The sequence below is a fragment of the Zootermopsis nevadensis genome, unplaced genomic scaffold (genome assembly GCF_977971745.1).
Source record: "Zootermopsis nevadensis isolate Lab colony 2312 unplaced genomic scaffold, Znev_1.0 Znev_ptg000018l, whole genome shotgun sequence".
Classification (NCBI taxonomy): domain Eukaryota; kingdom Metazoa; phylum Arthropoda; class Insecta; order Blattodea; family Termopsidae; genus Zootermopsis; species Zootermopsis nevadensis.
In genome coordinates, this window is record NW_028259150.1 from 2,231,156 (window position 1) to 2,259,032 (window position 27,877).

At 36.4% G+C, this 27,877-nt stretch overlaps 1 long non-coding RNA gene across 2 annotated transcripts in view; it reads right to left on the bottom strand.

The window, feature by feature from the left end:
- The window catches only part of LOC147873406 (uncharacterized), a 260,616-nt gene that overhangs the window by 229,617 nt on the left and 3,122 nt on the right, over window positions 1-27,877 (bottom strand). For both annotated transcript variants that reach the window (XR_015535728.1, XR_015535729.1), the window contains exon 2: window positions 22,903-23,026. This is a non-coding gene — a long non-coding RNA (uncharacterized LOC147873406). The remainder of the gene's footprint in view (window positions 1-22,902; window positions 23,027-27,877) is intronic.

Sequence of the window (27,877 nt, forward strand, 5' to 3'; positions counted from 1 at the left end):
TGGAAATTCTGTATCTGCACTTTGTGGCAGCTAACCTCCATGGATTGCGGTTCCTTTGCATGTAATTAGACTACAGACGACAGAGACCAGACGCCACGGCGTCGGGATGAAGCCCCATGCATTCTTAATTCAGAAATTAGTTGGATAAGAATGGTCGGTCAGCTTCGGGCTCTGCTTCTCCGTGACTTCGCCACCGTCAGAATCTCAAAGCCTATTCCCTGTACTTGTTTGCTGGTCTACATGAATCCCATAATCTCTCGGTAACTGACTCATTCTTAAGATGGCTTTCTTCTAGGTTCCAGCGCCGTGTAGTCTTATATAATATGGCTGTCTTTTGGGTCATTAAGCCGTATACTCTGGTAGAAGTTTGCCGACGTTTCAGAGGTTCCTGCTGCAACCATCATCAGGGCGACGATCATCGTCAGAAGTAAATGCTGGTAATGAATTTGATTTATGTAGTAGCTGTATAAGTTTGTTTTCCTTCTACCCTGAAGCCAGTGACATAAGTGAAACACATAATTTCATTTCGGGTACTGTAAGGTCTGAAACGTAATAAGACAAGAAGAGCAGCCTAGCAGCGCCATTAAAATTCAGACATAATAGACTTTTATCGTGAGTTTTTATTCCGTAACAATTTTTCCTCGCTGCATCCCGTTTCCCTTGATTGGTACGACGCATGCGATGTGCGAAATAACAACATTGTTTATTTTCATCAACGTACTGAATAGTGCAAAAATTAGGAAGAATTGCTGTTACTAATTACGACGTGCTTCAATTCCTTTTGTGCTGGGATTAATTTAGAAAATAAATTATTTTTCTGTCTTTCTATATTCTATTTAAAAATGCTTACTGATAAATAAAGCCAAAAAATAGTAGGATTTAAGGTTTCTACGGCGGTGAGCCGTGTAATCTGGTAGAACACAGCGCTACAACCCAGAGACAGCCAAATTTACCTCCACGTAAAAAACAGTTCTTCATGTCAATAGATGGAAGAGGATAATTTCAAATTAAGCTGGGAAGAAATGAGGGTGTTGATGCCAAAGGAAGTTAAGATTTTAGAAGCTGGTTGCCCTGCTTGTAGCACACTAAAATTCTAAATATGCAAATTTCTACACGACAAACGCAATAAACATTGAAGAGTTCTGTCTTCTGGGTTGTTGCGCTATGTAGTCTGGTCGATGTTCATCGCCCTGATGACGGAGGTAGTATGACCTCAGTAACGTTGGTAAACATCGACCAGACTACACAGCGCAACAACCCAGAAGACGGAAATCTTCATACTCACCGCCGTGAAAACCTCAAATCTTACGCAATAAACATTAATAACACGAAATCATTTTTCTATAACCCGTTTCAAATAAAATGCACATGAAGTGCTGAATTTATAATTATTTTTATCGTAGACATAGCGTATTAAAACGTATTATAGACACATTTATATTTCTGTTGTAAGCTGGAGCAAAAGTGTAAAAGAAAAGGTCCTGTACTGTCATTTATTTTTCAAAATTAAAAGGATTTTCCCTCCACATGGTTCGTTTATGACGGAGTAACGCACCATTGCGATGTGGATCTTCCCACAAAAGACGAATACATTTTGGTCACAATCAAGTTAAAACGCGTGCTATACGGGGAGAATTCAAAGCGGATTTTTAAACTGCATATAAAAAATCTCATTTATACAAGCACTGGGCCTATATTTACGTAGCCTGTTTGTCACGCGTTTATTGCACTATATAGCTTATACACACCGCAAGTAGGGCGGGTGAAATTTGAAAATTGTATATGGCACTAAATATTCTCCGTCAAATAAAGCGGCGTTCAAATAAACAGTTACCGCAACATAATAATAGGGTAGGGTGTCTGTGGTGTGTGTTTAGTGCCTGTAAAATAAAAAAGTATTTATGTAGTACATTATATTTACAAAAAAGAAATTCCGTGCTAGCTAAATCTCGTTGTTCTGTGCATCCACTTTGATGTGAGTTCAAGCGATGCTTTAGCTTCAAAAGAGAGTTAACATACAGTGTAACGCAGGATTATGCAAAATCTAAAATGCAGTGAAATCGCATGCAGTGTTTTGATTTGGTAACAGTTAAAAATAACGTATTAAAAAGTGAGAGATAACAAATGATTATGGTTGCAAGAAGCAATAGGAAAGCTCTACGCTAATTGATAAAAACTGTTATTTTGGTTGTATTTATTGGTTTTTGTGCTGCATATTAATTTTCTGCTTTCCTTTTGATGCAGTATACTAATAAAAATACTGAATTGAACTTAATTATTGAAGTCGCAAAGAAACAACACATGGAATTATAAGAACTCCATATAAAAAGTTAATGAATAAACAACAAATAAATAAACCAATCTGAAAGCGTAGAGAGGAAATCAAATCAAAATAATTTATCTTGGGCACAAATTACGTAAAGGAGTGTTATAAATTCAAGTACATCAGGCTAATGGCCTTTAATTTTAACACAGTAATAAAACCTCGAGTTTCTCAAAAGCTGGAAATGCGTAAACCAGGTAAATTTTTAATAAGAACAATGAGTTATAAAACTATTATTAACATAGTAGCCATGTTTATGTCCCCGTTTCGTCCATATTACTATTAATATGAATGCAAGATTATTTATTTTTGTTTTCTTTCAACATGTTTCTTATTAAACAGGATTTGAGGTTTTCACGGCGGTGAGTTCATAGAAAGCTATCATCTGCGTTATAGCGCCATGTAGCCTGGTAGAAGTTTAAACTCATCACCCTGATGACGGAGGCAGCAAGGACCTCTGAAGCATTGGTAATCTTCTATCAGACTATACGGTGCTACAACTCAGAAGACAGCTATCATTATATTTTTATTAGTTTTCGTTATTTGTAATTATTTTATCTCCTTGTGTCGACTCTGTAACTGGCTGTTGTAGCTGTTAAGTTATCGGTTTAAAAGAAAGAACTGAAGCGAATTTAATTATTTGTATCTAAAAATCTAACCTGTAACTTAAATCGATGGTCCCGAAACTGACTACAACACTATACTACAAGAACAGCCCACAAACTTAAAGAAGAAGAAGAAGAAGTTTCAGTTTCCCTCTTCGACTTTCGATCTATCATTTAGTCTTAGGTCGTCATAGGTCTAGAGACTTTATCACTTTGTTTACCTCATTATTTCATCGCGAGAATATGGTTCAAAAAGAATTTTTTGATTGATTATCTGTTAACTGTGTTCATTTAAACATAAAAACAATTGTTGAGTGAAAATAATCGAATAAATAGACTACCAAATTAGTTCCTGAAGAGTTTTTATGACAACATTGTTCATATAAATAAATAAAGCAAAACAAGTTTAAACGACGACAAGATTCACTGCTACGACAAATCGACGTGAAAGGCACAACCGGATAGAAATAAATAAATAAATGGAAAGTATTAGGAAATACACTTTAAAATAGAAAAGAAAGTAACAAATCGATACAGGCAAAATTAAATTAATACCTAACACAATTAAGATCATTAACTACTCACAGATGCGTTTTACTTATTTTGCTTAATATACCTTTTACCATTTTTAAATAACCCCTTTTCCTCATCTCAATTTTACCTATGTAAGTTAAAGATTTCTTTATAAAAATAGGCTTCATAGAATAAACACGGTCATATATTTAAGCTAATTTATCATCATCAACATCATCAAACGGTAAAGGAGTTAATCATATTGACCTATTCCGGCCTTACAGCCTAAAAGTCTCTACTGAGTTCTTCCAGGGTTTCTTCGTCCGTATGGTATGCAGCTTTTTAATAATTTTGGAAGTCTGTCTCTCTGCATTCTGTTAACATGTCGAAGCCAACTGTTTTTATATTTCAAAATTTTATCTAAAAGGGGTTCTGCTTTTAACTCTTTAAGTACACCCTCCATTCTTTTATAGTCCATCCAAGTGTACTTTGCAGTGCGTCTCATAAATTTCATCTCGGCAGCTGTAATTCTGTTTTTGTCCTTCTTTTTCAACGTCCAGTTTTCACTGCCATATAAAACTATGGGTAGCTTCATTCATCTCAATTCATTTTTAGGGCCACGCTACTTCAGGACCTAACTGAACTTTTAATTAGGCCTGTGCCTAAAGATTTAGATATATTATCATGGGTGAGTTTCGTTCACTTTAATTCACCTTAAAGCCGATATTACTAAGCTTTTATTTAAACAGACTACACCTAAGTAATAACATGAGATATAAAGAAAACTATCTTGAATAAAAGTCAGACGGAATCAGAACATATTGTTTTATGCGCCATATAACATTTGCATAACTTACTGATGTAGAGATAATAGCTAAAAAACATATTAGTGTGCGCCATCAAACTGTTGTTCAACTTCTTGTTATTGCAATACAAAGTAGATCACAACAGCGCTATTTCAGACCCTTTGCATTCACTTCCTGATAAAATGGAAAAAACCTCCCCAAGAAGAGAATTTCAAGAACCTATCTTATTTCCTGGCCTTCAAAATTGCCACATTTCTCTGTCCATCTCTGCTAATCAAACCAGACCTTGAACCTTGACAAATTAACAGCCATAAACCTCACGTACGTGATATTCAGATTTAATTATTGATAACCTGTAAGCGCGTCATATAAGTTTTTTTCAAGTAGTACGAATTACATCCTCTGCGCTGTTCTCATTAAGAAATAACCTCTGGTAAGAAGCTATCAACAAACTGACAAACACGCCCCTTGACAGGTTTTTGGGAACGGGTTTGTCCAAATTTCCAGCGAAGATGCAATTAAGCCGTGCCCATAAAATAGTTCTATTTGTATATTCTTCAATGTTTCCTCTAGCATTAAAAAGAGCAACAATTCGAAACAAAGGGCAGATAGCCTCCCTTTCCCAAGCACATATGTCAATCATGAAATTTGGATCGTGATTTTGTTGGCATATTCTAATACCTGTCGACAATCCATTGTACATTGGTAACCACTCATATTATTTTTGTTCTAAATGATGATTTTTGTGATAACAGCAAAGTGTTTTTAAGAAACGTTTATGGAAACTGTAATTTTACTTGGAAAGACAGACAAAAAAGAACTCGACTATTTACGGTACTTTAACAAATTTCCTTATTCATTTTCATTATTAAAAACGGAGTCTCGTTTAGATTAAAATGCTTTTCTCAATTTCAGTACAATTTCCGAGGCAAGCTTATATTTTGTTCACTCCAAATATTTAACAAGTCGAATTGATATATTTATTTATTTACTTATTTGGTCCATATGGACCTGTCGTCAGACAGAACACTAAATAAATAAACTTATTTGGATTTTATTAAACAACACTCTCAGTATCTAAAACTGCTGTATGTACAGCGTCATATAACTAAATGATTAAAAATGGTTTGGAAGAAAGCAGTCGTGGCTTAATAAAAGGTTCTATCTCAGCATTTGCCTTAAGGGACTGAGAAAAACCACTGAATATCTCAGTCAGCATTGTCGGAATCCGGGGAGAGATTTGAACCTAAGATCTTCTGAATACGACGCAGGCGGTGAACACTCGGCTGCGTTTGGTTAATAATTTGGAATTCAACTTGTATCTATACCTTAACAAATTGAACGTCAAATACAACCAGAAAAGTTTCGAGCTCAGACGCCTTAGAAGTTTTAATTTTCTCGGCATTATATGGACTTTCAACTTACATTGAACAAGTTCAAAATATAAAACTTCACTAAAATCAGCAAGCGTTAAAACGTAAAAGGCGACTAAAATACAATAAAGAATGTATATATGAACTAGAACGTAATTATGAAATTCCTCATTATGATTTTCCTACTCTGAAACTTCCATACATGGAATCTATGGGAGATGGTATCGATAATCATTTGTCAATAAAAGGCAGAAGTAGTTTAGTATGCTCATATAAGTCCTGAAGGTTTCACCGTGACTAGAAGTGATATTATGTCCATCACTTAATTAAGATTTGACTCATAATATTGGTTCTAAAATTAAATAAAAATACTGTGGCTCTTCAATTAGAATTTTTTAAAGTGAGCATCAGATGGCCGATATTAAATTTGGAATGTCCCTTATAAACTGTATGTTTTGCTACAGAAGTTAATTGGATTGAAGCCGTTACGGATGGCGAATCCCTCACTCCAGACTGCTCGGTCCGATGACTAATTTCAGGGGTCTCACTTACAGTTTTGTGAACTCAGTCGACTCCGTAACAGAGTAATAAAATATCGAATTTAATTAAATCAGCGACACTCCATATAAGGCAATACTTAGATTACGTAAAAATCCCAGGACTTCAGGGTACATTGACTGATAATACAATAGTAATAGGAGTTTCAATGTTATTTTGGGCGTTTCCCATCGTATTCGTTATTTCATAGACCAAGGTCAGACTGTGATACATTGTGCGTGTGGTTCATTTGTAGTCCGTCTGTACCGACAGGGACGAGGAACGTGCTGTAGTGGCGTATCTTTTTGTGGTCTGAAAGATCGAATGGGGCAAATACCATCGATGACTGACTGCCTCGTAGCCTTGCTGTCTGACTGTATCATTAATAACGCTAAGGTCGGGGCAACGTGTGAAGTAGGAACAACACTAACGCCATTGGATGGAAAGTCATGATTATAGATCTTAATTAAGGCACATTTTCATAAAAGGTAGTGCAATATTTGAGTGCCCAAACCAATTTCGTATAATGATCCAGTCACCTGTTCGATGGGTAACGTGGTTCTTTTATCAGGAGTGAAGTGGCTAAGGCGCGCAGCTAAAGCTTCATCGCTGTTGAAGGTACATCTGTTATCAGTGTGAGTGGGATCTTAAAACACGTTGAATTTTCCTGCGGATGAGTACAAACACAATAACCAACGGTGAGTTACTTTAAAGCTTGTTTTAATTTAGTATAAGAGCTGTACGAAATTTCCGGTCCCTGAATCAGAAAAATTCTTGGTGGCCACGAACTTTCAGAGATTTCGCATTAGATTTCTTATTTAAAAATGAGTTAACGATTATCATTAACTCGCATAGCGGATGCAACGGATATGACCGTTAAATCTGCGGTAATTAAGAACACTTTTTGAAAAACTAGAAATGCTATGCGAGAGCTACATTGCAATTTGAAAGTTAAATTAAAATATATTCGGTGAGGCTGGAAATACAGAGCTCGTAGTCCATATACAACTTGCCATTTATTTCAACTGAAGGGAATTTGCATTATAGATTAAATGCATGGCAGACATATTTACTAAAATATTTAAACCTTGGAAGTTATTATTATTATTATAAGACGATGAAACGTGCATTCAGTTTAGCAATACTAAACAGGACCTTCTTGTAGCTACCAGCAATCCATCACTATCCAGCACCTGGAAAATCACACTGTAGTATCGTACATATTCAACTGAATCTATTGTGCAAGGTATTTGTGAAAAGTTTACAATAAATCCGAAAGATTTACTTCCGTGTTCACAAAAGCACAGAAGAGGAGCCTATCGTAATCCCGTCCGGTCCAGTATGCACTATTTATAATACCAGCTTCATTTCAATAGTATTCCTATCTATTATCCCGCAAAAAATCTATTGACTTCAGGTATTGTAACAAATTGTGTATACATTTCTCATCTGTCTCTTGCGTGTTACATCTCCAACACGTCTCATCCTCCCTAATCTAACACCCCTAAGAATATTACGTAAATATTACAAATTCTAAAGTTTTCCATAAAGTGATTTGTTCTCAAATACCCGCTCGAAATAATGAAACATCACTTCCATGTGATTACAATTAACACAACAAAATTATCAGATACAGTGACTAAAATGACAAGACTTTCCAATTAAATACGATAGTTATTTATTTCAAACTTCATTACAAATCGAAAGAAGACGTCCAGTATATCTTGATACCATCACCTCAATATGACAACCACACACGTTCAAGAATTGTACCCGTAGAATTTCTGTATTCTTCAGTTGTACAACTGTGGTACCACAGTCGCACTAATTAAAACTGACGTCGTTGTCGAGTGGTTAGTACTCCTGCTTTGTACTTGAGAGGTTCGGGTTTCGAATCTCGACCCGGAGGCTGGCTATACTGGCTGGTGTTTTTTTCTCCTGATTTTCCTCTGTCCCTCTAGGGAACTGCCGAGATAGTACCTTAAATTAGGCCACGACCGTTTTATTCTATATCATCTATCATCTTCTCATTCGACGGTATATAGTCTTAGCTAATGAGTTATAAATAAATGTGACTTCTCCGGCGCATGAAAATAGCGCAGGGCGGAAAATTTGTTTCTTCGTGGACACTAACGGACCGTAGTTTACTCCTTCAACTCAGTTCAGAAACTGAGATAAAACACGTCATTTGTTCAAGTCAAGGCTGTCGGCAGACTGCCTTCCGAATTCATTGCAAGAATCTAGAGTTCAGACAAACCTAACATTACATTTGCACAAGAGTGCTGTACCGTTATATTCTTACGCATCTTTCAGACAGTAATAATTTACATTTATTAACGCAAGCCTCTATCAGTAATTAAAACAAAATTAATAGTGCATATAAAATTCCAGTTATTTCCATGAATAAGTTTTATTTTATAATTATTATAAAGTATTAAATTTATTTAATGAATCGCTTATTTTGTCAGATTCTAGTACAGAAACCGTACCTAATTTCTCATTTGAACATTAAGAGGCATGTATAATGCCAATTATCCCTATACTTCTGTAGGAACTCATAAGCAATTCAGAATACAGATGCAAGAAAAAGCCTGACAAAGAAACACTTTGCAAATACATTCTTCGCCCTCTTCTTTTATGAATCCGAACTTTATCTCCATGATAAAAGGAGCTCACCTTCGGATTCTATAGATTCTACACTGAATTAGTTCAATTCAATTCACACCCTCAAACCCTGTCCCTTTAAGATCAATTTCAGTATTGTCTCCCTATTACACGCCTGTGTCTTCCAACTGGTATCTTCACTTCTTGTTTACGAATTAAAAATCTTATGTACTTCGAATCTCGCACTCTTCGGTTTAGTCACCTCAATAATACCTAGTAATGGATACAAACTACGAAGCTACTAGAATGTAATTTTCGCCATTCTATTATCATTTCCTCTTTGCCAGGTCCAAATAGTTTCAACATGCTGCAACTCAAATAAACTCAGTCTGTTATCCCCTTAGGGCGAGAGATAAACTGTAGAAAACAAAATGTAAAATAATAACTTTGCAAGTTTTATTCTTTAGGCTTTCAGATGAGACACGGGAATATAAAAACGTCCTGAGCTGACATAAGATCATTCATACGTGTTCCCCAAGAGATTGCTGATAATTTATAGCTTTAGGGGTAGAAACCTATTACATATCTATTTACGAAACTTAAATAACTTTGCAGTTTGCAACTAATAAACCCACGATCTTGACCGCAGAACTGAATAAAGACAGAGTGATTTCAGTAATCAATATAAAAAAGGTACGCTTGCCAGTAAGAATCTAAAACTTCAATTTTCACAGAACAGAGAAAGAAGATCAAATGAGGGAGATGTCGCACACTGGGTATTGTATGAGGTTATTAACAGGTCACACAAAAAGTATAAGGTGTTAAGAAAAAACCAACTTTAACACAAAAAATGAAATAAAGACGAGTATACTACGCGTTATTAAGTCACCTGATACTTCAAAGAAAGCCTGTTAGCCTGTAGGATCATGGGACATATCCATAGGCCTGCAAGTTTTTTCTTACAAGTAATATTACGTTCGATTTTGTTAGTGAATGAATAATGAACAACCATCAAAAATCCAAAAGAGTTTTATTGCTTAATCCGTCGGCTCTCTATTCCTTGAAATAGTTACAGCCTTAGTATCAGACCTACAGGTCTAGTTTGTTTACATTCTGAATAGTGGTTACCAAGTTTTGGCCGGACCAATGGGGAAGAATGTGAGGATCGAGTGAGAGCCTTATCCGATCGGTTTTCTTATCTCAAATCAATTCCTCCCTGATGGCCCTGATGTTGGAGGCGGTAAGTATCTCTGAAACGTCGGTAAGTTCTTACCACACTACACAGCGTAACATTCCAGAAGACAGCCATCTTCACCGCTAGAATTATTTACATCAACGGGGAGGTCAGAGAAACAAGGTCATAAACTTGTTTGAGGTCAGGTTAAGATGTTAGTTTAGGAATAATAATTTTTCCCCAAATTGTTATCGAATGACCAGGCATATGACAAGCTTTCGGACTACAAAGACAGATAAGAAATGTAGCATTTGTCGAATTTTTGTAGCAATGACATTGCGAGCATTCTACTAGTGCAACACGTTATTCATTAAACAAGTTTCCGTGCGATGCTAACGTAACTGGTTTGTTTGTTTTAGTCCCTATGGTCAGCTTTGACCGTCGTGACCCCATCGGGGTTTTCTTGCGAAAGTATCACTGTGGTTTCGCCTTAACGTTACTTACATCATCCAATATCCAATTTATCATCTAAACGTTTGTGACAATGGTTAATTCATTATACCAGTATTATTGCTGGGTACAGTCCTTTGTCTCAGATAGACCTATATTTCGTACATGATACAATACGTTTCAAGTGATTGGTTTGTCATTTTACTTGACAGCTGTTTTATTATTTTTTTAGATAAGTGACGGCTGCTGGTTTTGAACCCGAGACCTTTAGAATACTAGTTTAGTGATCTAACCACTAAAGCAGTAAACCTGGCGTGTTGTTCAGAATGTCCCCTATTCAATCACAAGCATCGCCATTAATCTAGTCTCTACCGTTAAGTATACCCTATGATAGCCAATTGCTAAAGAGATGATTAGAGCCAACTGTCGAAACATCCCGTACGCCTATATGCAACGTGTCTGAATGTAACATCGCACATAGAGGCAAGGCGCAGGCTAGCTGTCTTGTCTGAAATTTGTACGATATCTTTGCAGCTGGAGAACTGGGTAAAGAGACTGAAATGACGAGAAAACACACGACCGCTTCCCGTCAAGTACGTTCCTCTCGACTGTACATAATCCTACTTTCACGCTAAACAGCTTCTGCTGTTTCTGTATAGTTGTTAGCAGCCCTGCTTTGTGTTCGGATGTTCCTAGCTTAGAATTCTGTCCCGCAGAATTCCTTATAATTATTTTATCCGCATATAAATTAAATTATTTCGCTGAAATAGAGCACGATAGCCTCCTTTCATTATCTCCCCAACTCCCATAATTTACATTTACCTTATCTTAAGACACAATTAAAAACATTTGATTATTTTTCGTTAAATTAAACTATGGCAACCTGCAGACTGTCGTATAAAGCCCTGCGTGGTCGTGGATTTCACTTCCAGAACAGTTCCATAGCGACTCCTTCCCATCACTCACAGGAGAAAAATGATAAACTAAGCAAAGAACTTTAATGAGAACATTTAGTTCGATATGAGCATGCATTGATCAAGCTGGAGTTTTACCAAGAAAAGCAAAGGAAGAGGGGAAGACTCCATTTCTGGAGCTGCTCCGTGCCCATGTACACACACACACACATAGCTAAGTGCTGTTTACGAGTTCTGAGGTCCTGGATGTATATAGTGTTGCCACTCTAGTCTGCACCCTAATGACTGTGCGTAGGAAATTCGGGGGGGGGGGGGGCAGATAGGAAAGGGGTTTACAATCGAGGGGTATGAGTATTTTGTTGTTGTGCCGTCCATCCAACCAGTCATCCATCCATCCTACGGTGAAGCTATAGATGGGAATCGATGAATCTTGCATCAATTTCAAGCTCTGCTTGCCAACAACCTAAACTCTTCGACGACATAAATCAAAAGCAGAAGAAAGAGAAAATTGCTTCCTGTACTCTCCCTCACAAGTCCCCTTGCTCCTAGTTTTGTCTCTACCAAATAGCGTTCATCAATCCACAGATCTGAACATTGATTGATGTTATCCATTGTAAATTTTGAAAGCAAAAATTTCTCCCTTTCCTTCTTTCACTAAAAGCAGTACTGTAGCTGAATTATAAAATCGATTATTTTAGAATCTTTTATTTAAAAGCTTAAATAAATGCTGTTATTTACAATAGCAGTCATAAGCTTTAAACATGTCAAAAAGGAGTTTCTAAAATAAAGCGTCTTTCGAAACATGTTAACGCCGAAATACGTGCATCTGATGTATCGTTTCTTCTTCTTCGTTGACAATAGCTGTTAATCTTATCCGCTGCGTACGTCGAGGGACGCAATGTGAGCGTAGCTGAAACGTCATTAAAATGGGCCAAACCAGTAGCTCGAACCCAGGAACCGAAATTACAGGCAACGATGTCATTTGCTCCACAAGAACAGTGTGAATGTGTAATATGACAATTTCCACTGCCAATTATTATTTTCTCATTTACTTTATTACGTCTATATATTTTGTTGTTGTTGGTTCGTACATTTATTTCTTCGTTTTTTATTATTTTTCACGCGTATGTCTAACTAAAACCTGTGACATATATATGTAAAGTCACAGGTAGCGATTAGAACGCTGGCCTTGTAATCCTGGGGTCTCGGGTTCGATTCCCGGCGGTGCCCGAATTTATAACTTGTGTTGGGCAAGGCCGTGGTCTAGGCAACACGGTTTCTCCGTGGCATCCCAACAATTACTCCATTCACACACAGAAGAAGGCAATGGCAAACCACTTCTGGATCATCTGCCAAGAACGTACATGAACAGGTCCCAGTCCGAGAAAAGGATGGAAGGATCCTGTTCATATGGACCTGTCGTCAGACAGAACACTAAATAAATAATCTAATACATAGTTTACAAGTTGTAGTTCAGCAGAAGCCGTGTCTACAAGTGGCATTTGTGCAATAAAAATATGTATGACATTACGTAAATCTGAAGTATATTGATTATTCCAGCTGCACATACCATCACTGATACTGGCTGCATACACTTTGGTTTCAAACCATAAAATTAAAATAATTTGAACTCAAACGTCCGTGTATCAGTATAATTTAGATATCACAAAAAAAAATATCTGACTACATTTTCATTTAATTTTAACTCCAACAATTAATATTGCATATTAAAAATAATAGTGCAGCTTGATGTATATGTGTTTTGTCACCATCATCATTGCAAACTTGTTTGTCGTATAAATAAAACTAACTAAAATGTACAAATTGGTTTCATTGTATCACCGCATGTCATAACTATATCCCATACAAATATAAATAATGTATAATAAATTAGAGAACTCATTAAATTCTAATAACCGACTTTAAACGTAATAAAGCAAAATTGTGTTTCAACAAACAAATTTAGTGCACTATCATAAAAGTTTAAATCTAAATATTAAACTATGGTATTTAACAATGAATAAACGTTTCAGACTTTATACAGCAATTTAAATTCTAAAATGAGCACGTTGGACCTTCAAGAAATCAGTTTTCTTCTCATCAAAGGCTCTTTGATTTCAGAAGCTTCGTTCTGTTGTATATCACAAAAATTTCGGTTCCATTTATGAAACTAATGTTTTGAAATATGTTTGTTTTAATTTTGAACAAGATAAATAATTTCAACTTCATGCTTCTTACATTTATTCGCTTCGGTTTTTCCTCTCTATTTTATTAATTGTTATCTTGTCTATTCACCGCAACAAGTCTATCTTATTCCAACAATTTAATCACCATTCACCAACATAACCATTGCCACGGCACGTGAATAATCTTGTGTGTAGTGATCAGATTTCTTGGATAATGTAAGATTTGTAGAATAAAATGTTAAGTCGGTGAAATTGCCTTGCAGATTTTATCTTTCGCTTACTGGTCAGACAACTAATTTCTGGGGGTAGAGAAAATACATATATAGTAAAGATCGACTGGTCAGTCTTTCATAAGAGAAAAATAATTCAGATGAAATGACGTCTTTAAATATGTAGACGAGTTAAACTAGATTTTGCTCGCCGCTTCACTGTTTTATTCGTAGTCGATGTGAACTGTTAGGGAAACTGCTACCACACTTACTTTCGTAGAGTGTCTATCTACACCTACAGAAAACACGGTTTTACGTTAGTTATTGTTAGTTCGTAGACGAAAAAATCTTGGTTTGGATTCAACGAATGTGTAAATGTGTTCAATGCAGATCGATTGTCGCTTAGATGGTCAAGAAACACCCCACCATTTATGGAATACTAATATTCATTACCGTCTTCACAAGAAACCACCAATGGACCGTATACTCACACAGATTAATCTAGTTCACATCCTCATATTGTATTTCTTTAAAATACCATCCTCCCATGTACGTCCAGGCCTCCCAAGTGGTATCCCCTTTTCAGGTACTATTTGTATCACGTGTTTGTAGCTGCGGCCCAGGTAATCCGTCACTTTTCCCAGAACGTGAAAGTTCCAATGGAATGTCTTATTTCATCACCACCGTCCTTATACAATATTACCTTTTAATGTTGATTTCCACCAGCCAGACTAACACGATATGAGCTGTATTCACATCAAACACACAAACATAAAGTGTGTTTGTTTGCCCCTCGCTTCAATTTATTTTCGAAGGACAGAAGCGGTTTGAAATACTTTTATGGACCTTGTTAACGCATAGTCTGTCCTCTTGGTCTGATAAACGCAAGTATCCATCTTTCTCTCTTTTTCTTTCTTTACGTAAACGTTCTCTGGTGTAAGTTGCTTGCTTTATTCAGTCTGTCTAGAATATACAGCAGAATCAAAATAATAACCGTAATTTCTCAAAACAGTTTGTGCAGAATATATCCTGTTAAGTTAAAATGGCGTTCAGAATTAGCAGATACGTATCTTGAAAGCAGCGGTTGTACGCTAATTACCTTTACTAACAAGGATATAGACTACTGGGGTCGTCCGATGACATGGAGGGATATGAGAAATGTGGTCGCATAATAAGGGTTCGCCGACATTCTGTAATTAAATTACAAGAAGTTCTCCTAAACAAGGGAAAATGATTAATACTGATTATTCCACGTCATTACTTACACTGAAAAGAAAGTGAGGGAGATGACTTCAGGAGAAGCATAAAGCAGGGAAGTACAAAAATAATAAGATGAGAGGTGATTATTTCTTAGTTGGAGGCGAAGTTTAAAGTTCGAGAGATTTATGGTTCTAGCAAGAATATAGAAATCTCATACTCTGAGACGGTGCGGTTGTAGTGATTTGTATGGTTAATATGTATTAAATGACGAAACTAAGCCAAATAGAATTAAATTTAGAAAAAGGTGATCGAATTAGCAAAAAATATTGACAACAGTGTTGTTATAGTTCTTTGGTATATAACCGACTATTACGTACTTACACAGTATGGTCTATTGATCTAGAGTAATTATTATTACTTAAAGGTTTCGACATTGTTAAAAATCTCATAAGGGAGTTTGATTTTACTGCTTTTCTACAGATGGTAAATGTTCGTCTTTCAGCTGATCATGATGAACTTGTTACAGCAACAAACAATATATTTCCTTCCTATATATATATATATATATATATATATATATATATATATATATATATATGTCTATTTGGCGTATCACAAATATTACAAACATTCTCTTGGATGTCTTCGTTTTCATTGCTTTGAGTGAATATTAGGCTCTTTGTTTAGAATTCCTATTTTACTTTAGTCATGATATTTTATGGTGTAGTAAAAATATGTTAGCAGTGCAGTTTTCTACTGTAATAAGTTATTTGTGTTTGATACTAACGAAGTAGATATGTCGTTTTTGTCGATAAAATATCAATAATCAAATTAGAATCAGATTACACTTTTGCACTGTTCCTTCCCAGAAAATAAGACAAATGTTCCTTCTCATATGAACCGCCATGGGAAATTATAAAGCAGTCTTTTTAAAACCTAATCAGTATTACAGAGCATTGTCGTGATTAAGTACCAAACACATCCACATCTGGAAAAAGAAACTTACAGAGGGGATACTTTTACTAAAATGGGTACACTTTTCTGTTGGGCTAATATTGATTTTGGTACAGCATCTTCGCCGACAGAGTAGGAAATTCTAGATAGACCCCACTACTAAAGTATCATTTCCGTTATATACGTTTAACAGCGATGTAATTAATCAACTAATGAAAATGGGAACTTACGGTTCCTGTGTATTTAAGACAGGGAAACAATAGTGAAGTCTCGCATAAATTAGGTTCAAGACAGACCCTTCCTATTTAAAGAGAACAATCACTTGCAGAGATAATAAAAATCTGCACAATGAAGACAGAAATAAGGAAAGCGATATGTTGAAAGCAAGGAAGAAGGAAAGATTTGTTTCAAGAAATTGGAGAATGTAGATAAGCAAGAAAATGGAGGCAGAAAACAAGAGTGCAGACATCGAGAGAGAAGTTCGTTTCCGAACACGCAAAAGCCTGTGAGAAGACAAATATGTCACTAGGGACCGTACATAATTAACGAGTCACGTTCCAGCTGACAGCCAAATCCGATCATCCTTCAAAGGAAAAGAAACTTGTATGTCATACAAATTCACTGACGAAAAATTTATATTCTTACCGTGCTAACGGATGAGTAGACCAGTATAGGTTCCCAGTATCAAACTAATTGGAAATTACAAATGTGCTAGCTTCATCAGTTCCGCAGAAATGTGGTAGGAGAAAGGCATCGCAGTAAATTATGTACCTTACTATACTACCATAACAGCGACAAAAACACACTGAATAAACCAATAAATATAGTCTTTATTATAAAGGTACATCTTAAAAGCCCGTCATTCTTAATGTTCATTCTCACAAAATTTGAAGAGTCATGCGACGTTAGTTCATAAATAACCTATAAAATTCTCAATAGTATACACAATAAAAAATATTTATTCTTAATTGTGTATCAGAAATCTGAAGTACCATCCGTTTCTCTACATCCACGGAGTTCCGATCCTAGTGGGTTTGGCCTGACATTGGATCTTCCCCTCTCCCGCAAGTCTGGTGAAAGAACCCACTTGCTTACGAGAATGTATGTTCATGTGTTAATATCTCTACAAATTTTACTTTAACATTTTTTGGCATGGTGATTATTTAACGAAATAAAAATTAAATAATTAATTCTTCTTTTCTCTTGTACCTTTCATCAACATTAAACTACATTATGAATTTTAGCCCTCATTTCTGCTACAAGAAAACTGAATTAATGGAAGAAATTAAGGAAACGAATCAATTTATTTTAATCTAAAATAAATGGACACAGATTGTACAGCATTACGAAGTCGCAAATTATGCATTTCGAAATTTCCATTGGAGTAGTCATTCTATTCTTGTTGGTTAATAACCGCACAATTTATTGGATGAATGACGCACATTCCCTAGTGATTATAAGGAGGCTTTAAAGCTGCACAGTGGGTCCATCGCATTTTATAATATTATTGTTAGCGAGGTTAAAAAAACCAATTTTAAAGAATTACTCTTTTAACTCTCGCATCTAAACACCAGATAATCATACTAAGTTGTATTTTATCACATTTCTGTACACTAGACGCATTATATTGACCGTGGCTACTTTAGTAAATATAAATGGCTTTGCGGTGTGCTGCAGATGTAACTTTCTCCCCAGTCAATATTGCAGCAACTGTAGAATCGGATGGCCAGTAAATACGAACCCTCGTCACAACAGAGAGCTGTAGGTCGGTTGTCCAGACGAAGATTCATGACCACGCAGCTCCAATTACTAAATTGTGCTTTTCGTCCATTTGCAGAAGGAAAGGCAAAGCAGTTACATAAATTCTTACTCAGCAGTAAAGAACAATAAGATTAAACACATTAAATGACGCAGCAAAGGAGGAGGTATGGGAAATGATGGTGCGGATAGCAATGCCGTCGATTTCAGAGTTAACCGCGAATTATCTACACCGAATCTGTCCGTCCGTCCATGTATGCAAAATAGTTCATTTTCACTTCTGAATATATGTCTGACTCCTTGTTATAGGACACAGAGATGTTCAGCTGGAAAAAGTAGCTCGCATTAGAGGAAGCGACAATAGCAGGTAATAATTGGTCATATCTCACTACCTGTACCTTTAATTCCCTTTTATCTCTCTAGAGGTCTCTTTCCACGAGGCATCCGTAACAAAATTTGATTATCATATATACGTAATATAATACCTGGTCATAAAAGAGAGGAAGTGACAAAAGGGAGGACAATTTTAAACATACAATGAGGAGATTCATAATTCGTCTTCTTCACAAAATATTGTTTTTGGTGGATAGCAAGTCAGCTGAGAAGGATGGGCATGCAGAACACATTATAAAAATTAGAAAGCCATTATTGTTGAAAAAATCTAAAGGGGACAAAACCTTTGCAGACCTGCGTAGGGCAGGATAATATTAAAACGGATCTAAGAAAAATAGAATGATGCCGAGGACTGGATTCATCTGGTTAAGGATAGGACCGGGGTTCTATAACAGGCGGATAATTTCTTAACAAGTTTATAAAATATTGGTTTCCCAAAGAGAATTGTGCTTGAAGGAGCTGGTCTAAATCATGTCTTCAATAAAAACGTATAAGTAGTTCATAGATGATAAAGAAGTCTGATTTTTTTAGTGCAGCCAAACAAACTGTTAAAGAAGGAAATAAACACTTGTAAATGTCTGGCTGTTGTTCAGTTGTCGATGACGTAAAAGAGATGCACTTACATTAGGCAGTAAAGGAGACACAGCAATGTGACACACATATACCACTCGCATAGTGGCAATGTGACTGGCTCGCTAATTAGTTTCTACTTCGAATTTGTTGGCTTAGCTACATGTACAAAGACGAATAACTGAAATACAGCGGTAACTCGTTTGACTCACATTTGAAAGGTATCTAGCTCGAAAGTTAGCTGAGGCACCAACTTTCCTGACTGAAATATATCGTAGTACCTTTTAGACAAAACTGAAACAGATAGATCCTTCTAATTTCACCGAGCATATCTTGTTCGTGCCAAGGCAAAATTGTATGTCTTTAAAAATTCGCGAAACGATACAAAATTTTCGGGAAGTTTTCATAACTCAAATTTATTTTTAACAAAATACATAAAATTTACGCATGTTAGTTTGCTAAATTACAAACATTATGAAATATACTCCGCAAAGCAGCAATTATATTTCCGTTGTAATTTCTGGGTTTAAATTCCTTTACCCAGGCATCGGCGAAATATCCACTCACCTGATTCTACGTTGAACAAACTTGACACTTATACAGTGCTGTTAAATAACTAACGAGCCGAGAGCTGAAGGTTAATAGTAATTTATAACTGTTCAGCATCGAAATTTATTTAACGACGCTTTCAAATGGGAGGACAGCTGGGAACAACGGATTAGGAAGGACTGAGACGACAGTCGTGGCCTATTTTAATGCAATATTCCAATATTCTCCTGGGTATAACGAGGGACCTCAGTCACTATGGTCAGTCCCTGAGCCTGGGAGCTCCTACACGGCGACGCAAAGTTTCTCGATTTCAGTGGACAATTGCTTTGTCTTACGTACACCTCACATTACAAAACAGGCTGAAATAATGTTTTCTTGCCATGAGCGTGTGTCCTGAGACTACGAGCGAACTTTAACAGCAGAATGTAGGTTTGTGACGAAACGGCTTCCCGGGATGTGATGGCGAACACATTCAAGGATTCTCTATATGCTTACCCTCCTTCTGGGATATGTAAAATATGTAAAATTTTAAATCTCATTTATATTTGGTAGAATTCTTTCTACTTTCTTTTAGAATTCGTGCCAAAAGGAGTTTCATTTTTCTCTCCGTATTACTGTTCTTCCCACACTTTCTACTTCTATACGTCTGAAGCTTCCAGTCTCAAGCACAAACTTAACCAAGAATTTTTTCCTGCTTTGATATGTTTCCTAAACGCAAGAAACAACGAAAGACTTTCTTCAAATTAAACTAGACACAGTCCCTGTTTCTCGCACAAGGGATGTCCATACTGAACGAGCAAATGTGCTACAGAACACGGTTGGGTTACGGGCTTGTGTATTCTCAGCAGCATTTAGATTCTGAACAATAGGATGTGGTACCTAACTTTTAGCTAATATTACTGAGTAAGAAATCAAGAACACTATCTGTTCAAGTACAAAATTTTAGGTTTTAAAACATTGCATACCATGCAGTGTATTGATATATAAAATCATGCACACAAACAAAACTGTTTACACTTTAAATAACACTTAGTGTCAAAAGCGTTTCGGCCTCAAGAGGTCATTATCAGTGGTAAAACTTTATTTCATTAGTCTGTCTATTAAAATCATACAATTCATGAAACGATGGTTTGTTATAACGCACTGTAAAAGGTCGCGCTTTATAAAACTATACTTCATGGCTTTAAGTTCGAAACGCTAACGTTACATGACAAATAATGCAAAAATTAATAAGTTTATCATCGTTAGACTTCATTCCCAATCACACTTTTACAGTTCATAAAATGAACGCATAATAATGAGGTCTAGACTCTCTTTTCGCACATAATTCATATCCCAGACACTGAAGGGATTTCAATTATTATTTTGAGTTCGATAGTTTCCCAGTTAATTAAAATTTGTTTCGGTTCAGAAAACTTTCAACTTACGTCATCATATCAAAACGTTTAACAGTTTTGTCAGTTTCTGGATTCTTGAGAATCAGAAAACCTGCGTCTCTAAAATCAGTCTTCAGATACAAATCATTCTTTGGGAAAACACTACTTTTTCACTAACTATGGTAATTACCTGAAATGAATTACCCTAAGATGAAATGGTTCCCAACGTTTAATTACGCAAAATCCGCATTCGATTCGCGGCTTATTTGCAGATGAGCTCTGTAAGAATAATTAACTTTAATTCTTCTATAAAACTTTGTTTCAATTACGTTAACAAAACGAGCAACTATTTAATTTGGCTACAGACAGACAATTGTAACAAACAGCAAGGAAACTTGGAAGACAAGTGGTTTTGGAGAAGTCTTCAGCGTAATTGGAACATGTTACAGCGATGAATTTTGACCAAAGGCCAAGTTCGTTAACCTGGCTGCAATCGACCAGTGGTCGGTACTCTATGTCTTGTACGACCTTAATTAATGAGTATACAATTCTGTTCCATACTTCCAAACTGATTTCTGCCACGTGGGAATACACTTTAATGGATCAAACGAAGTTTTCCAGTTAATGCGAATAGAGATGCGACTCTAAATCAGGAATAACCAGTGACACCTTGTGATATTCTTAGTAATGTAAAGCCAATTGGGGCAAAATGCAGTGAAAACTGTTAATACAGTGATGGACAACATACATGGAACACAATTACTTTATCTGCTACTGGAAACAATTGAAATCCGTCTAAACTACTTTGTCCTAGGAAAAATTAGAACACCTAACGCAATCTAATCTAACCAAACTCGTAAAAGCGATAGGAGTTTATAATTTTTCATAGGATAATTAATTTAGATGTATTTAGGGTATTTCCGAAAACACATACAATGAACTGGGGCGTCAACTTCATCAATAAAGATGAAAGTCACACTTAACAACAGTGATCGATACAACATTCATGGTTCAGGAGTAACTGACCACTGAGGTCTGAAATCAATTGCAGTACACAATTCAGGCGGTTTATCGCTAACATAGCGTACAGACGTGGGTTCGATCCTAGGCTATTAAACTACATGTGTTTTATTAGGCCGAAAATAATTCACATATATTTTGAGAGGGTGTAGGTGGAAGTGGCAAATGAGGAATTAAACCAATAATTTCTATTACACAGTAAAAAAATCCTAATTTTATGTCATTTTTATTTTATATATGCAGTTGGCTTATAGTTCTTATTGAACAAGAGAAAAGTTTATAATTAAATAAATCTACATATCACATCGCTACGGATTTATGTCACCTTCCAGTTAATTGTTTGTCCTTGTTTTTTGAGCGCGTAATTTATAGTTGTTGGGTAAATGATTAGTTTAAAACTGGTCTCTCACTACAGCAACTAAAGGATATGTATTTCAGTTTCTGTGGACAAAGCCATTTTAAGTGATGTTCATTTATTCTACAAATACCTGTTAAATAATCTTCGCGGTAGACTGACACGTGAAGGCAATTAAAAAGCTGGTATTCCAACCCAACAGAAATCAACTCTCCAACTTTAAATTGAGTAAAGCAACAGTTTTGTGGCTCTAACAGAAAAATAGTTTGGAAACAAAGTTCACCTGTTGATAGAGTTGTAGAATATGACGAATAAAACATTCAATTTATTTTTGAGAATCCAGTTTACGTCATTAGTAAATTTCAAAACGGGGCAAGTGTCCCGATTGCTGTGGTCTAATAGAATCAAACATATTTCGAAACCGACTAGCATCTAAATTTTGATTTCAGTGTTTGAGTAATTTGGAAGTTGGATTCCTCATAAATAATGTACAAATTTTAAATATATTCCATAAGTTTGAGGATTCCACGGTGGCAATTCAATATTCTGTTCTGAGCTACTACACGTCATTATCAATGTTTAAGAGGAAACTGTTGCCACCATACTCAGGGTAAATGGGACATGCTGGTAACACTCTATATGATTATATTGTGTCGCAACCCACGACATCACAAACTAATAATGTAAGTCATGTTTCCTTTTCCATTACACAATAAATACCAACTTTTCATTTGTCAACTGTATAATAAAAATGTAAGGTTTCATTCCTTCAATCGTGTTACAAATCAAATATACGTACAGTACACGGTGGGAAGTTTTGAAAATAATGTTTTATGATGTTAAGTGTTTTCCCTCTGTTTTATTACATAAAAAGATATAACTTCAACATAAAAATTTTCATTGGCAATCAGATTTGATGTTTTCACTGCTGTTAAAAAAATACGTTTTTTTCGGGTCGTGATGCAGTGTAGTCAAGACACCTGCATAGGAGAGTAAATAAAATTATGATCATATTAAATAAAATTTTACTCACCGATAACTCCAACGACTTGTCAATTCGGCGCAGCAGCTTGAAAGGCGGCCCAAATGCTTCCTTCCAAATCAATGTCTGCTCACCACTTGAGGCCATTGTCGTATCACATCCGAGGCTATATGACCTACACACGTGAGACAAAGTCGTCAAATTACCTTAACAGTCAATCAAGCCTAACATTGGCAATAGCATAAAAATCTGTATTAAATTCATGCAACCAATCACGTTATTGAAATCATTCCCATTCAGAAAACAAGCCAGTCATTAGTTCCCGCTATTTCTTAGTTAGTGATTTTCCTTTACAAGATTGAGTGATTCCATATAAAATCTACATGACTGAGTGAGTCTCGTTTATTTAGCAACACGATCTGAGCTACTCTAGTTATACAGTGTCAAAGAGCAAATGGTTCTGAACGACAAATTATAAAGTGTGTGGATATAATCCGCGGTCTGAGGCGTGGGCCTTGTGCCGCTTGGTCACTGCGACCGTGGGTTCAAATCCCACTCAAGCCATATAATGTTTGTCCGCGTTTTTCTCTGTTGTGCTGTCCTGTGTGAAGGTAGAGGCCTTGCGATGGGCCGATCCCTCGTCCAAGGAGTCCTACCGAATGTCTATATATCAAGCCAACGAAAAGTTGGGACCCGCAGTGCTCAGGCACTTGAAGAACGGGTCGTTAAAGTATCAAAGTAAGTAAAGTGGATATAAGCAGGTTTGGTCTGTTTCAGAGGACTGTCCTAGTATATGCTCACATTGACAAAGCGAACCACTAAACCCAAAAATCACAATAGCCAGTCTCCAGGATAAAAATCGAAATCGGGACTTTCTGGGTACGGAGTATGCAACTGCGACTGTCATGAAGAAGCTTTATGTGATTAACGTAAAATCATACACACAACAAAGCTCAAGTAAAGGATGTGTAAATTTCAATCTTCGATCATGTTCGCAAATCGCGCTGTTAAAACCTCCTCTACAGAAATTTCCACCCGTGTTCTTACACGACACTTGTTTCATACAGTATAATTGATCTATTAAACTTCCCGTCTCGTTTACCCCGTGTCAATTGCTGATACGTTCAATCGTGCATTCATGAAGGGTCTGAGCAATTTATTTCGCGTGCAACCCGCTAATCGGATGGAAGGACTGGCGCTAGAGACAGACGACAGACATGTGTACAGTACGTTCCACAAATTATACCGTATGTGGTGATTCTTGTAAAGTGGAACGGGGGTCTTTTGATATTCATGCAAGCAGGACTGTACACAGCCAGACACCAGAAACGTCCAAAACACAATACAGTACGTATCTGGACATAAAATTTGAGATCTCTAACATGAAGCACATTGCAAAGCACGCTGTTTATTAACCTTATTGCCTATATAATGTCTAGTAACGACCTTAAATCTAAACATAAGTAATATTATATCTTACAATAACTATCCAGTTCACCCACATGCCTTCACTTACTTTGCCAGACCCATTTTTTTCTATCTGTCTTTCATTCCTTTTGTGCGACAAGTCGTGAAATTGACATTAAAAGGGAATTATGAAAATAATCAATGTCTTTTATCCTTTAAACTCTTTCGCCTTTAAAAAGAAGCTGTACGAATTGTAAATTAATAGGCTACTTATAACTTACAACTTAGTGACAGACGTATATTTCTCTTGCATAATATGCATTAGTATAAATTTACTCTGTTAGCCAAATGTGTCAGCTATAATCTTAAAATTTCGTTCCGTCCGTCCGTTGTCTATTGCTGTGTGTAAAAGTACTATTGGATAGCAGAAGTTTTGGAAAAAACAAAAACGTTTTTGAATTCGAGTCTATGTGAACTCTTTCGCTTCTTTTTTCCAAAGAATAACCACTCTTAATACTTGTAATACAATTATGTTAACACTTTCTGTAACACGTAATAACATATGAATATTTAGAAAATGTATAGTAGAGTGTAAGACAGTATAGGACAATGTGTATAACTTCAGTTAAATTGTTGGCTTGGAATCTTAGAATTTCGGTTTTGATTTTTGGCGCATATTGTTCCATTTAAAAAATCTAAGAACTAACGCATTAAACGATATTGTCTGTAATTCGCTTTTTCATGTCAATGTAGACATAGACATTAAGAATGAAACTGGAAATATGTACTGTTTCATTGGCAACTGCCCTTCGTTCCCACCCCCGGATGCCTGTAACCTTCAGTAATAAAACTGCGAAATACTGGGATACTGGGAACGACCCGTTCTTCAAGTGCCTGGACACTGCGGGTCCCAACTTTTCGTTGGCTCGATCTATAGACATTCGGTAGGACTCCTTGGACGAGGGATCGGCCCATCGCAAGGCCTCTACCTGTACACAGGACAGCACAACACAGAGAAACGTGGATAAATATCCATGGCTTGAGTGAGATTCGAACCCACGGTCCCAGCGACCAAGCGGCAAAAGGCCCACGCCTCAGATCGCGCGGCCACTGCGGACCTCAACTACGAAATGCCCTTACAAAAGTCATTGCATTTTAAACCACCTAATAGTTCATATTCAACCCGACCTAACGAGGCTAATGGACACGGTCTTCATAGACGTAAATCACTTATAAATCCATTAGTGAAGATTATGCATAAATTATCTTTAGTCATGTATTCTGATGGCCACTGATTCCAGATTCATATTAATATTAGAGAAAAATGGGGTTATTAGTGCTGTAAATTATTATAAGTATAGCACAAACAACAGAATATTCTAAGAACTGAAGAGCGGCTGTTATGAAGGGCGAACAGATCAGTACTGGCGCGTGTGGTGTTAAAATGGGCCCTAAACAAATACAACCGTGACTGGATTAATTCGATTTTGAACATCGATCAGTAGAGCGATAGTGCCTACTAATGTGTTGGATTTGAGGTTTCCACGGCGCCCTGATGATGGAGACAGCAAGGACCTCTGAAACGTCGGTAAACTTCTTCCAGATTACATGGTGTAACAACCCAGGAGACAACCATCTTCTTAAAATATATGTCACTCGCCAAAATATTATTTGGTTGATAAGGTAAAATTGTGTTCCGCTGAAGCTTAAATCCCTCCTTAATGGATTTTTGAGTTTCATAAAGGTCTTGAATTCTTGACTACTTGAATGAATCTCCGCTTATAAAGAAGGAATGTACTTTATGAAGTTGGTGATTGTGTGTTCCTCTCACGATGGGCAAGAAATGGACGCATATAGGGCTAAGTATATTTGCATGGCTATCCGTCTGTACGCCTGCCCCCATAATTCAACTCGACAACCGATGGACGGATTATAGTGTTATGGATTTACGTTACTCAAAACGAGAGCATGATTTGTAAAGTTGCAATTTTCCTTGAAATTAACAAGTTAAAGGACATTTCAAAATGATTTCGGCCTAACTGCATTTATTCGTTAGTTTGTAGCAGAAATCGATACAACTGCAAAGCCCTTTATTACAAACTATGTTGTTTTCTCAGTTTCCGATAAATAAATGAATTAGTATCGAAGAAAGAAAATTTTTAAAACAAATGTTCGTGCGTTTTAGTAATAATAATAGTGACAACGGTGTAAAGTATATAAACTGGATGGCAATTTTCTCCAATTTATCTTCTGAAAGGAATAGGTAAAAATTAAATATTATTTAGAAGAGCTTCGACTTCAAAGCTGAAGCTAGCGCAGCAGTATACTACGCTGGTATACGCGTACAGCTGCATACGAAATGCGGGGGAGGGAATCTCAACCCCAGCTCACCCTCTGTTCAGTCACGCAGAATAGGCGAAAAGATTAAGGGGTAAGACGTCGTCTAAGATGGTTCTAGAATACATCACAGCAAACAGAAAATGAAAGGAAAAATTGTAAAACGTACATGCAAATTTTAATGTTTCCTCATTTTAAATGTTTAACAATTCGTACAATTTCACAAATCAGTTTCAGCATATCAAGCAGTTTTATAAACACAGAACAATCAGAAAAACACTGAAGAACGTACGTAATAACACTTTAGCTATTTTGCCTTAAATCATTTGGTACGACTTTTTACATTCATACGGACAGCGCATGTTTCGACAAGGCGTGGAAGCCATTATAATATGGGAAACATGTGGAACATGTAATACCAACAAAGACGCATTCTGCCACCTCAACTATCTTTATACAGATTTCAGCGCACTCTGATGTGCCTCCAACAGATGTTGTCGTAAGATGGTAGAACTACTACAGCCATCTAGCGGCTTCAATGTAAAGCATTTTAAATGATGGAAGGCAATACTTTGCACTAGACTGGAGTTACGTCACATTTACTACATCATTTCATTCACGTAAAAAAGCAAAAGAGCTGATAACCACTGAACAGGCAGCTGTTTATGATCCAGGGGCTAGAGGAAAAATCCCTGTAGAACTCCGGTCGCCCATTCCGTACTCAGTCACTACACTGACTGAGCTACCCCAGCTCACATTTCGGGAATGTACCATTGAGAATAAACTATTTCCATTTTTCGGCAGTAACACCACAATCTGGTTAATATACTGACGTTTCGAAGAACTCGTCTATCTGTATCTTCAAGGCAGCAAAACTTGTCACTGTTTCGATAATTGCCCACCACAAAATGATGTCTGTTTAATGATGCTTTCAGTTGCATGAAATAACAGCAATTTGTGAATAATTAATTATAATGGGTATTACGGCCTTATTTAAGGCATCTGTCTGGAGAATTTTATTAAAAACTACAAAATCTTTAGTCAGGATAGCTGGACCCTGGGCCAATAATTGACATCAGGGGCTCCAAAATACTGTGAAATGCTTCCCACTAGAACACAACATTAGCTAAAACTGCCATGAAACCTACATACTACAGGTCATGAATTCTGAACATTGAGCACAGTTAATAAAAAAGCCAACCACAAAAACTGTAAATCATTTAATCAAAACGTTCATTAACAATCTTAAAACTTTGCATACCATGTAGTGTATTAGAATATA